The 14,160-nt window shown below is 38.4% G+C and overlaps 1 long non-coding RNA gene across 3 annotated transcripts in view; it reads right to left on the bottom strand.

Annotated features, from left to right (window-relative positions):
* LOC136828537 (uncharacterized) overlaps nt 1-14,160 on the bottom strand; it is a 47,377-nt gene that overhangs the window by 26,534 nt on the left and 6,683 nt on the right. For all 3 annotated transcript variants that reach the window (XR_010850098.1, XR_010850097.1, XR_010850096.1), the window contains exons 3-4: nt 10,257-10,346; nt 9,056-9,133 (exon numbers count right to left, since the gene is read on the bottom strand). This is a non-coding gene — a long non-coding RNA (uncharacterized lncRNA). The remainder of the gene's footprint in view (nt 1-9,055; nt 9,134-10,256; nt 10,347-14,160) is intronic.

The following is a 14,160-nucleotide window of genomic DNA, read 5'->3' as shown; positions in this document are numbered from 1 at the left end:
GATCACCTAAGGTCTAACTGAGCACTGTCTAAGGATACAACTTCATAAAAATAGATGGTACTCTCCAGAGAAAGAAACAAAGCATCCCTAATCTCACGAACCTAATGTTAACATCTGGTGCCTAAGCCTCAGAAGCATTTTCCAAAGCATGCAAGTACCTTTATTATCCATAATGAGACTACTACTTTCTGAGACCTCAATATTTGACACAAACGTTGCTAAAAGCAACCATGACCCCTTCTTGCAATATGACAAGTCCTAAGATATGATCTCCTGACCGGGGCAGAGCACATTCAATGCTTCAGCTGGTTAGGCAGGAATTACAAAATGAAGCACAGCTTGTTACTTGGAAGATGTTGTCTGTTTCTTGGCAATAAAACTAAGAATGCATTACTGACTCTAATTTACCCTGGCTTCCATGAACAACACATCCCTTGAGATGGTGTACAGCTCACACAACAAGACTAAAGAAAAATCCTAGCGCCTAACCCTTAACTCACTGGATGACCTTCGGGTACAACTGCCATGCAGGTCTTAATGATAAAAATTAAAAATTAGTCACCTGTGGAAGAGTAGCTCTGCAAGGATTAAAGCACTGATGCTGTCAACTAAACTACCACCGTTTTGCCTGTCATGGCTGTGAGGTGGAGAGTTTGCCAGAATTTTCAGTCAATTCAACTGCCTTGACAGGAAAATCTCTAAAAATGAGGATCCACCTAATAGCCTCCATGTGTGGAGACCGATCTGGTGTGGGTTTTGATGGAACCATCTGACATGAGGCTGCGATAGCTGTTTGTCCCCATCTGGAAGGGTTCTCAGAACACCTACAAAGAGAAACAGAAGGTTCAGAACCACTCCCATTTAGGCCACACAACCCACTAATGTCACACTCTTGCTCCTCAAGTTCCTTACGTTTCTAAAACAGACCTTATTTAGGAAAAAGAAGAAAGGTGTACACCTCTGCGCCATCCCAAGGCACCATACATGTATTGCCTGACCAAGCTCTGTGAGTTGAAAAGCAAAGCAGTATTCTGAGAGCATTTTGTTTAAGCTGGACATGGATAGGTCTACAAATGGAGTGCCCCACAGCTCCACAACCTCCTGCAGACCTTTGGGTGAAATGACCTTCCACCAATGGAATTAAAGTGTTCTTCCATGGGAAATGTTTTGGGATCAGTATTACATTCCTCTCCTCTTGTTCACATGAAGATTCTTACTGTAAACAGTGAAGCCCTTACAACTTTGTTCCTTCCTTGTCTCTGGGTTATGTACCATCTGAGAGCAGATGTTTTGATTGTGGCATTCAGTACGTATATACATGATCAATTTTTCCTGCCTTCCTTTCAAGGTTAATCAACTACAACATGTTTTCTCTAGGTCCAAGGAAGTCTTGTTGAAAACATCTAAAGAAAAACATAAAAGTAATTCACATGGGTCGTTACCAACAAAATCTCCAAGGGAGGAGATTGAGAAAGATTCGAACCTGTCATCGTGAACCGAGGGATTTTGAGTTTTAGCTATGAATTCTGAGACAAATTCAAATGCTATGGACCCCCAACCCCTCATGTGTCTAACATTAAAATAGAGTCCATGAGGTTCGCCTACTCTCTCTGATGAAGCCAAGGCCAGTAAGAAGACTGTTTTGAGGGTTGAATTTCTGTCTGATGAACCCCATAAGGACTCATACGGAGCATGAGTGAGACTGCTAAGTACCAGGCTCAAATCTCAATTAGGGGCTTAAGATCTCTCAGTGAACAAGACTGTTCAAAACTTTTGAGAAGTATTGAGATTTCCCATGAGGAGGAAAGGTCTACACCTCTCATACGCAGAACTAATCCAAGAGCACCTCTACAGCCCTTGATGGCTAACACAGAACAGAGAAATACAAAGAACTCTGCGACTTGTTAAATAGAAGCTCCGACTGGAGACACCCCGTCGATGGCACCAATCACAGTAGATGGCCCATTTTCCCTGTAGATGATGATCTGAGATGACCAGGCACCTCTGTTGCTGCTCTGCGAGAAAAGCCTCTCACTCGCAGGAGATACAGGATAGTCTCCAGCTGTGAAGAGATAGGGACCCTACAGATCAGTGGAAGCTCTCAATGTGTGGTTGGCAAAGAAGGCTGTGCCAGGGGGGATCTCTCTCGGTGCCTCAGTCAGCCGAGCCAGGAGATCGGGGTACCATTCTGCATGTGGCCACAAGGGAGCCACTAGAGTCATCCTGAGGTTCTGAGAAATCATTACTCTGTTGATTGCTTGATGGATCAGGCAAAAAGGGGAAAGGAGTAAACATCCAGGTTGTCCGAAGGGTGTTGCAGGGCATCTTCTGCCACGGCCCAGGGATCTGGAACGACTGAACAAAATTCCTCTAGTTTTTTCTGTATCTTGGCACAGAGATCTATTGCTGGCCTTCCCCACAGAAGGAAAAACCTTTCCATTACTTCCCAATGTGAGACCACATGACCCCGGTGACTCAAGCGTTTTTCCTGATCTGGGGTAAGTAATTGTACTTTCAATTCATGATGATTAGACCATAGCCCCCGTTTGTTGATACAACAATATTTATAAAATATCACCCTTTTAAACTTTGTGCTAGGAAGACTGTGCTCCAGGATGTTGATATGAGGCTTTTTGTCTTGGTGATCCCACACTCCTAAAGTTAGTAGATCTCAGGCAGGTGTCTAAGAACAGAGAAACCGGGAGGGGAGAGTGAAATTAGTCAATAGTCATCCAGCCACCATGCTAGGACCTTTAACCCTCCATCTCTTTATCCCATCTTCTAGTTAAAAAGTAGGGAAAGAGAATGATAAAAGTATTGTTAGGTAACGTTATACTTGTCGATGCACTGTGATAAATGCATACAGCTTCATGAACAACTAAAACAAGAAACTGTTGTTTTGCTTGTGACAAAAAGCAAATGGTCCCTGTCTCAGATAACAGTTGTTTTTCGCCGCATTTGTATTTCAACCATTGTTCGATAGTAAATGCTAGATAATTTATTAATTTTTCATTATTAGTTTTTATGTTAACTTAAATAGATGATGAAATTAATTTAAGTTAATAGAATATTTGGGGACTGATATATTTTTTACATTATACCTTTGCATATTTATTTTGCATGGCATTGAGTTGTTTTAAAAGATTGGCAATTTTATTTACAGGAAATCCATACGATGCACAAAATTTATAGTCATTATGCTTGAACATTGTTGTAGCTGAAGCTTAAATTTAGAGTAAAACAATCTTTTGTCAATCAAGGGTATAATGTAAAAATATATGACTATAAATAATATATCATGGTTGACCAAAACCTGTTATCTGACTACAGTTTCTTGTTCATGGCAAAAAACTGTTATTGAATTACAGTCTTGTTCAGTTGTTCATGTATGCATTTACACAGGGAAACGTTACTAACAATACTTTTATCATTCTCTTTTACTTTTTAACTAGAAGATGGGATAAAGAGATGGAGGGAAGTTGGTCTATTGGGGGAGAGAAAAGTTTAAAAATATTTTATAAATATTGTTGTATGGGTATTAACTGCTTATCCCATCGGAAAATCGAATTATCGTAAAGAGCAATGAAGCAGTTTTATACAAAAAGTGCATTTAGTCATGAAATTAGATCATTTTCCAAAAAAGGAAGTGGGGAGAGAATCCAAGAATGTGTAAAATGTTCCACAGGGGAATGGTGAAGAATCATGAGAAAAGAGACGGGGGGGATGGGGAAGATATATATATATATATATATATATATATATATATATATTTACAGGACGGAAATTTGAAAAATCCTTTGACTGGAGACAGCTCTAGTTAAGGGGGACATTTGTGAATTGGCAGTCTGACTGACAGTTCTAGTTCGGAATTCTTTTTCAGAGATGGAAGTCATTTTAGCTACCTGTACAAAAGGGTTCATCCTGCCCTTAATGAAACAAGTCTGTCAAAAGGACTAGGACTCCAAGGTACCATTCTCACTAATGATTAAGTGCAGGTGGAAGAGGAAATGAGAAATGACTGTCCCATATTTACCCAGATATTACTGACCAACCTGGCACTACTACGGGAAAATTGAATTACCTACAGTTTATCTAGGAATAACTGTGGGAAGGAAAAGAGAAGGGGGTGAAGGAGAAAAAGGAGAAAGGGGGATTTGTGTTTTATCCAAGTTCATTACTGTGGTGACTGATTCCTTTTATCCAGATATTACTGTGGTGAATATCCCTTTTATCCAGGTATTACTGTGGTGACTGTCCCTTTTATCCAGGTATTACTGTGGTGACTGTCCCTTTTACCCAGGTATTACTACGCTGTCTGTCCCCTTTAACCAGGTATTACTGTACTGTCTGTCCCTTTTTAACCAAGTATTACTGTGCTATCTGTCCCATTTATCCAGGTAATTACTGTGGTGACTGTCCCTTTTATCCAGTTATTATTGTGCTGTCTGTCACCTTTACCCAGGTATTACTGTGCTCTGTCCCTTTTATCCAGGTATTACAGTGGTGTCTGTCCACATTATCCAAAAATTGTGATAATTATCCCTTTTATCCAGATATTACTGTGCTGTCTGTCCCTTTTATCAAGGGTTACTATGGTGACTGAAAAGCATTTTCAATAATATATATCTATGGTCTCTAGTACATGAAATGAGGTATGATAAACCATAGAGTTTATTTACCACAAAAGTTACAAAGGGAAGGGGGATGGGGGAAGGGGAAGGGGGCTGGGGTATGTGTTTGAAACCTACCCTATTATCCAAGTTGGGTCAAACGATGGCCACAAGCCAAATTTTGTCTGGATCGGTCAAGGGGTTCGGACTTCTATATGTCACAAACATACAAATAGACATACAAACTCACAAACATTCTCTTATATGTGTATGTGTGTGTGTGTTTGTTATCTACTGAGTTTTTTTTTACTTTATCATATCTTTTATAACTGCTCCTATAAAGAAACTGGATCGATATCCTTGATGTTGAAGAAAAGGGATTTGGCATGAGCAAACAAGAAAAGAATAGGTGGGGTCGGTTAAAATTCTCCGCTATTTAGCCATCACGCATGGTACCGGTGACTAATTCTTGAACCCCTGCTGATTCAGGCATCAGGCCTCACCTCTACTGTGATGAAAAGTTAAATGCTGTCCAACACTTACTTGTAGCTATTTTAAATTATCATTAGTATCATGGCTGGAAAGAGCAGACATATAAATACATGGCAGTGGTGAAAGGGGACAGCTGTATATATATGTTAATCATCTTACATGGGTCAAAATATATGGAATAAGATACAGAAACTGATAAAAAAAAAATAACTGCAGCTGTCTGCACTCAAAAGATAGCACGCCAGGTAGAGTAGTTGCCATGTTGTGTACCTGTATTTTACTTTTTGCTGACAGTCTGGTTAGCCTAAATGTTTGCTGAGTGGGCTCTTTGCTAACAGCTGGGGGCACCAAAGCTGCTTCCCATAGAAAATGGTTATTGGGTTAAGCAGGTAAATTTTCTGACATAACACCTACTGTCTTGTTAGACAAGGGCCTCAAGAATTATTAGTGCTAGAAATACATCCTCATCTCCCAAATCGATCACAAACCTAGAACATACGGAATGTTTACATTGTCTTAACGGAGGTAGTGAGTACCATTCAAGATATAAGGCCATCACCATCAAAGCCTTTATAAGAAGAGCTTTAATGCACTATTCTTTATGGCAGGAAACACACCACGGATTAGATCGCATTTCCAAAATACTTATTAACAATGGTTATTCCAACAAGCAAGTTAATAAAGAAATACAAATGGCACCGGACCAGTCACACTACAACTGTCAACAGTCACAGCCCAATCCATAAAGCAGTGTTAAACTTTGTTATAAGGTGAGGATTCATTCTAAATACCTAGAGGATGAATGTGCCATTAAGAAAATTATCACAAATACATCTCCACCACCAATGTTAACATGCAGCTGGACCTTGTCATTTTAAATTAGCTGAACAGCCTCTCACACAAAAAAACTGATAATGAAAAACAAACCGTCCCCTTTATTGAGAGATGATCTTAAATGCCATGCTGTGACATAACGATTCAAATGCCCAGTCCTTGAGGGGGGTGCACCACACCAGCGTAACAAGAAATAGAATCGTGGGAATAACAAAGTACAGTATGTTCCCCCACAGCTGCGGGGGTTAGGGACCACAACCACCCGCGTTAAGTGAAAACCGCGGTAAGTTGGTATCCCCTCTAAAAACACTTATAATGGCCTTTCTTAATAGTTCAAACACCAAATATACCTTAAATTATCATCCTAAAAGACTTTAATATTATTTCAAAGTCATCTTACAACATTACCATTAAAAATACATGGCTTGCAGCAATGTGTGAAAACTAATCAAGTTACCCCTATATCCAAGAAGTTCACGACGCATGCGAATGAGTGCATGCATACATATGTGCAAGTTATGATGATTTACTAATTTTCAAATAATAATACTGTAAACATGCCAAAATATCAGTAAAATGTTATTTCACTTACAGAATCCATTTACACTATATTATTATATTGATCTGTGATCTTCGTTACATGTATAAAAAAAAAAATTATCCTCCCGACATTAGTAATGTTTACATTTGATCCTATTACCAACAGAATTAGGAAAATAAGTTTTTATTTACTAAAAGAAACGAATGTATTAAAGGAATTATTTTTAATTTTGTACATAAAAGTTTGATACAGTAATTCATATTTCATTGAGAGAGAGAGAGAGAGAGAGAGAGAGAGAGAGAGAGAGAGAGAGAGAGAGAGAGAGAGAGAGAGAGAGAGGGGGGGGTGACTTGATATGTTTACATTGGTAAAAACAATTACAAATGTCAGAATGATAATTTTTTTATACATTACGATGATAGATCAGTTTAATAATACATTACAAATGGATTCTGTATGTGAAACAACCTTTTATTGATATACTGCCGTTCTGAAACAACCTTTTATTGATATACTTTTTTCATTACAGGATATGTATACTGAGAGAGAGAGAGAGAGAGAGAGTTTTCATCAATTAAAACAATTACAAATGTCAGGTTGATCATTTTTCTTTATACATATCAGATGATAGTAGATCAACATAATAATACAGTATAAATGGATTCCGTAAATGGAATAACATTTTATTGACAGTTTGCTGTGTTTTTTCATTAAAGATATGTACACTGAGAGAGAGAGAGAGAGAGAGAGAGAGAGAGAGAGAGAGAGAGAGAGAGAGAGAGAGAGAGAGGGGTTCAACTGAGGTGTTTACTCTGGTAAGCTGTTTCGTGATTTTTGGGGATTTTAATTTAGCATTTTATTGATATTTTGCTGTGTTTACATTAAAGTTAATGTCTGAAAATCAGTAAATAATTTTTTTTATCATACAATGACAAATTTTATATCAATTTGTATTTTTCATAACTAACATAAGGGAAAATTCTCCAGAGCCTGCTGGAAGTCCAGTTAAAAAATAGTTACAAGGAATTTGGTGGCATTTTCTGACTGCACTGTCTGTACGAAAGGAATGCACTGATTGCTCCCCATGCCCATTCTTGACCATGGGCAACAAAAAAACAGAAACAAACAAAATTCAGAGATATTTCTCTTAGGTGCAACCTGCTGAAGATGAGAACAAGAGAGGAGGGAATGCCTGTTGTGTGAAATGTCCAAGATTTTCAGTGCATGAGGCTGGAGCAACTCTGGTCTTTAAAAGTGGATTGACTCTGGCCTTTAGAGGAAGAAATGCTCTGGCCTTTTGAAAAGATGTTCTAGCCTTTAGAAGTGGAACAGCTTACCCTTAGCAGTGAAATGGTTCAGTTCCTTGGAAGAATTGCTCATGTCTCTGAGAATGGAGTGGCTTTGATCCTTAAGCACTGAGTGAATCAGCTTGAATACTAAGATGTGGAGCAACTAGGGTCTTTGACAATGCCAGAGTGGCTTGTGTCCATAGAGGTGAACTGGCTTTGTCTATTCGAAACAGGGCAGTTACAGTTCCCAGAATGGTCAGGTTCACCACCTGAAGTCGTCTTGCAGGGTTCATTCCTGTGAGAATGGTGCCCACTATGGGGAGTCCTATTTCTCCCACCAGAAATAAGAGGAACCTAATGAATAGATGCTTTCTTTGAGAATGCCAGAGCATGGCTCTGCATGTGCCAAATCCTGTTGCTCAGTACTGTATACACTTCTGCCTATTAGCTACTCTGACAGGCTCATCAGAAGTCAACTGCTTTCCTCTCAGCTCTAGTGAAGTAACATCCCAAGTTGAGCAGCTTAAAGTCTCATCCTGGCCAAGGTGGAATCCAAAATATGTGCCTCCGCACAATTAGACATTACCACTGTTTACCACTGTTGCATAAACTTCTGCAACAACATGGAAAGGAAATATTTAATCTGTTATGCACCAAATTAAGTAGGAAATCCAGAAGAAGGCACATAGGTGGTGGTATGCATGAGTAGGGAGAGCAGCTGACTTGATCAATGTGAAACAAGTGAACCATAAAATGAGGGAAAATTCAATCAAGACAAAATGTGGTCTACATAATTAGTTACCGTAAAGCTCAGGATATCAGATAAGTATGAGAACAACAGCTTTCTTATCTCCACCTATACTAAATATCTAATAAGCACAAGAGTAAAGTTGGTCTCTCAGTTACCAGCAAGAATTTGAGGTAGGGGAGCTAGTTTCAAGGCCTTTTCAACCTAGGAGTCAATTGTCAGTAACCAGGAGCTAATCATCCCATACACCTAACACTGTAATTATCATAACCAAACGAATTAAAGTTTAATGTAAAAGCTAGACTAAAAGGAAAAGGAAACCTTACACACAGCCCTAAAGAATGATTCTATTAGCAGGTGAGAACCGGTGTATCTAAATGTGTATGGGTAGTTTGCTCAACACAGAATTACTAATTCCTTTGGAGAATTTTTGTCCAGAAACATTTTGTGACAAATGAAATGGGATATACAAGAACTGTAATGGTTTTGTTATGAAACAAATGTTAGTTAACAAATAACTTTTACGAAAAAGACTACTTACCATCTGATGGATTTGCAGCCTGTAATGGGGAACCTCCTCCAACTGCTGTTCCAGTTATGTTGAATTCTTCTTTAGTTTCTGTGCCAAAAGAAATAAAATTCAGACATTTGTACTTAAACACTCAGAAAAATTTGTTGGCACTTATAACTATCTATGACATCATTAAACTTCCAGTTAGAAATAGAGCGTTACAGTTCTACATAGGACGATTTAATATTTGGCAAAGAGTTATCAAGATACAGAAGGCCTCCCTAGGCTCTTAGGTTAAACATGGATAAAGAATTAAAATACAGTGTATGTGGCTGTAACTACTGTATCATATTTCAAGCATATACAATATAATGAATTCAGTTTGATGCCTACAACACAGATTGCTGTGTCGACATTGCTCCAATTTTGGGTGACACTTGTGTAATATACCTTCAGTATTATTCATGCTTCATTATGTTATGAATAGAAAATATGTTGACTCAAGTTGTTAGGAACAGAAAATATGTTGACTCAAGTTATGAAAAAAGAAAATATGATGACTCAAGTTGCAAAGAACTTAAGGAACTATCATTTCATAGATATCTGGTTTACATGCCAGCTCTCTACAATTATGGTGCTGCAGCTGCTGCCTTCCACAAAAGCTTGGACAGGTACTAGACAGTATAAATTTGGTTCTGCAATTTTCTGTAAGTTGTATAGACAGTGGAAAACCATAAGAGTACCTTTTATGCTCCAATTTAGTTGCATAATTCTTTTAAAAAAAAATAATTCCACTGTAAAATATCCTGAAGGACTAGTAGATTTTATCAACTTATAGTGTATGGTTTCACGAGATTAATAACAACTTGGCATTCTAAATGTTACATGTATTTCACTTGTAATGAATTCAAAATAAGTACCAAATAACAGTCACTCAGCCCACTGTATCATGAATAAAAATGGCAGTATTTGAAACTGTCACCAATGAATTTGATCCGGGTATATCAGACATATTTATGTATGTATATGCATGCTTACTCTCAGAACGGTACATTGCTTTGATTGATGAAGAGAGAAACACCTAAGGATAACTTGCATTACATTGTAGTAGGTGTGAGTCAGGTAGATATTTAACCTAACAGAAAAAACTAGTCAATGGCAGCTACACCACAAAACCTGACAACACTATACTTACCAGCTAAACCACAAAAACTGACAACACTATACTTACCAAAGAGAGGAATACTGATAAATTTTCGTTGCTCAGCAAATGAACTAGGCTTATCTTCAATTTTAACTTGCTTATCATACTCCCCATATTCTGTAAAACAAAAATTAGGTACCGTATTAGCTTTAACCAAAAAAAAAACTTTTGTAAGTCATAAGAATTCAATGTTTTTAAAATGACTGTAGCTATGCCCACTTCCTGACCCTCACTATGAATGCTTTGACGAAACAATTTTGCACAAGAGGACATATTTTTATTAATCTCTTGAAAACATACTAAGAGATACTAATTAACAACTTCCTGTTACCACAATATTTTTCTAGATGGCATCAATTTAGGGCATAATAGTTTTCATGCAGAATGCTATTCATACCAAAGACATGGGAGTTATTTTCACAAAAATCAATTCATTTTATATAGTCTATTCATGCATCTACACAAGATCCCAACAACCTGTTAATAAGAGAAGAAAAGTAGATGGTAACATTGTCTCTGGCTCACTGGTTTTCTGTTCACTTTGTTCCAGCTAAGTGTCAGCATTCTTTTTGCCATTTTCCGTAAATAGTACTTTCTAATATACTGGCCTTAGACTCACGTGTTTTCTGTGCTTGTTCCTATTACCTTATCTTTAAAGGTAGTGAAGGATTGAGCTTGTTTTCGTGCGTCTTCGACACATTTTGTGTTTGAAGTTTATATTTTCCTTGGTTGTAGTTTGAACAAGTTGGGATTCATGTTCATTTTGAGTTCGAGCTTTTTTGGAACACTCATGGACAAAGTCCTGCTCTAACATCCAGCCTTACTACAGCAGGGTCACTGATTGCAAGCGCTCTTTTATTTTAAAGCCAATGCCCAGATACCCAACTACCTTCTATCTTCCAAAACACAGCCCCTTCTTCATAGCTAGATCAACGAGGAAAAATTCACATCTCTAATTGTTGATAGGGTGAGATATGGTAACTGACTGGTCTCTTTCTCCTCATAAAAAGTAGAAGGAAGGGGGAACAGCTCTTGATAGCAACCTTCCCCTGCAATATCTTGGATACTGAATCAAATCTATTCAGTCTGCAGACCTCTACTGCTCCCAGACATGCCTCTCTTCCCTGCGCCTCCAGCAGTGAGGGGAGGGTTGTCACAGGGCATGGCTAATGTATGGCTTTGGGGACGGTGGGCATTCATGCCTCCTCTGTAATGAGAGGAGTCCTCAGAACTGATCAACTCTAAGGAGGGTAACAAAGAGAGTTGAATTAGTAAAATCCATAACCTTCTCAAAGGTAGATCTCACACTAGTTGTCTGATTCTGATTTATCAAAGCTCATAACTTGGATGATTTAGGGAGCTTTAAAATGGGAAAGAATGGCTTTTATGAGAGGAATTGCCTGTCTGAAGAGAAGAGTGGGAGGAACAGCTTCTGACAGCTCACATACACCTGTGTCACTCTTATCTTCATTTCCTAAACCAGACTTTTCACAGGATCCCTTTCACCTGCTTGCTTTCTACATGCCTCTCTCCTTTTGTATTTCAAATCAGCTGACATAACCAGTTTTAACACAGGTAGCAACAAGTGTTAAAGAACAATCTTTAACTCTGCACTTCATACACTGTCATAACTGCCATGCATTAAGGGATGAAGCTGGGTAATAAACCCTCTTACCTTACAAAATCTGCATGACTTATCACTAACTTCCTAGCAAGTTATCTAAAATAGTCAACAAGTCCAAAGAAATCCAAATAAAAAACCTGAATACAATCCAATTGCAACAAAAATCTGTGTTTACACTATCCTTTCTACCATGTCCTTACTCAAAGACAACAGGCGAAAAACTCTCAACACTAGACACTCGTACCACTGGTTTACCCAAAGGGGATGGGTGTATAGATGGTATAGAAAGAACAAACCTATTAATTACTGTTTTTTTATACAGTTCTACACTCTATCAAGTGCCAAAATGGCAGGGAATTTGGAGGCTGCTAAATCATCAGCCAATGCACTTTCACTTTGGATCTTGACATTGTGAAGCCTGTGTCTTCTTGAAACTCAAAAACCTCCTAAAATTCCACTGAATTCTGTGCCTTTCTCATAGGGAAACTTCTTGAAGTCCTCAAATAAAGATAACACATTCTATGCAATTAACAGCCAGCTTATGGGGATATGCTGACATGACAAGACTGCCATTCAACCCAAAGAGAATAAGGATTTCTTGGAGTTAATACAACAGATGCAGATGAGGAGACTGAGGCAGGAGCAACAGCATTGGGCTAGGAGAGTGTCATCCAAATGCTAACCAGTGTGGGCATAGCCTCCCAGCCAAGCAAGGGGAGAATGAGTGAACATCATCCCAGTCCAAGCAGTGGAGATCAAGGCAAGCAGAATGGGAAGAGGAGGTGAGAGCATCTTGAGATTTTGACTATTTCCTTCTCCACTTGGTAGGCAACCAAGAAACACACTTGACACAGTTCAAACACAGTGTACACTCCTTCTGTAAACAAGACATAAGGAATGACAGTCAACAGTCACAAGCAACAAGAATTGAGCACATGCTCAACTGTTCCCAACAATCTACACTGATCTTTCTTCCTAAAAGATCAGATAAAATTAAGTTCCATATATATACTTACCAAGTAATTACATAGCTATAGTTTCAACTTGTGCGGCAGCTTAAATTTTAAAAATCGCGGTAGTGCTTCTATTGTTTTCATGTAGGTGACTAGCCCCACCCACTATCGGGGAACCAGAGGAACAACATGGCTAAAGAGCTCAATTCGTTTGTGCCCTTTTGTCCATGAGAGGGAGGAGGGGGAGCTCCGATTCTGTAATTACTTGGCAAGTATATAAGAGCCTTTCAGTCGAGAAACATGCCAAGCGCCATCCTGGGCCAAAGTATTTTTAATTTAATTTATTATATTTTAAAAATGGCACTTGGCATGTTTCTCGACTGAAAAGCTCATATGAAACTTTATTTCATCATGAAAATAATATTTCCACAGAAGTGACTTACCAAGTACAGTAATTACATAGCTGGCTCCCACATTGATAGGAGGTGGGATACACAGATATATTCTACTCCAAAACATTCAATAATGGAAAAGAAATTGAAATATAAAAGTTGCTAGCATTGACACAATGCTTGTTTTTACCTGGTAAGAGAGATACTGCAGGTGGATACTGCCTCTGGTTGGTGCTCATCTTAACATGTAGTGGCGTGGCGGTATGCCAGCAGAGCGCCTCTACTTTAGAAAGGAGCTTTGGAGTGAAGGACATGTCCGATGGCTTGTAAAGCATCAATAAATGCCATTGTCCTGGGCACAGTACCACAATAAAAACCATCAGACAACGCTGTCACCTACACTGAAATAAAAAAACCACCACCACCACCCATCCAATAAAAAACTTGTGGGCACTTCAGGTACATGGTACCCCAGGCTCCCCCAAGACTCAACACCTTATATCAAGGCGAAGAGATAGACAATAGAAGGAATGCTTCCTACGCTTCGTCCCCCAATACATGCCAGCCACTGACAATGGACCCAAGGTACAGTAAACCCCCCCGATTCGCGTTCTCACATTTTGCAGAATTTTCTGTGGAACTTATCTATAAATCATTTGCAGGAAAACTTACCCATTCGCAGATTTTTTCGTAGGGCAATATTAATATTAAGTTTAATAAGATTAAATAATAAATATAATAACTCTCTCTCTCTCTTACTGAGATGAGAGAATTTTTATGCATATGTAATACGTATGTTTATTCTAGTATGATAAAGAAATGATCTACTAATTTCAAAATAATATTAAAGTGTAAACACAGCGAAATATCAATTCATTAAAGAAAATATAGTGAATTAGTAGCAAAATATCAATTCATTAAAGAAAATATAGTGAATTAGTAAGATTTTAGTTCAACCCCTG

The sequence above is a fragment of the Macrobrachium rosenbergii genome, chromosome 43, assembly GCF_040412425.1.
Source record: "Macrobrachium rosenbergii isolate ZJJX-2024 chromosome 43, ASM4041242v1, whole genome shotgun sequence".
Lineage (NCBI taxonomy): Eukaryota > Metazoa > Arthropoda > Malacostraca > Decapoda > Palaemonidae > Macrobrachium > Macrobrachium rosenbergii.
Note: the sequence above shows the minus strand (reverse complement) of the source record. Positions and strands in the feature narration are given on the sequence as shown.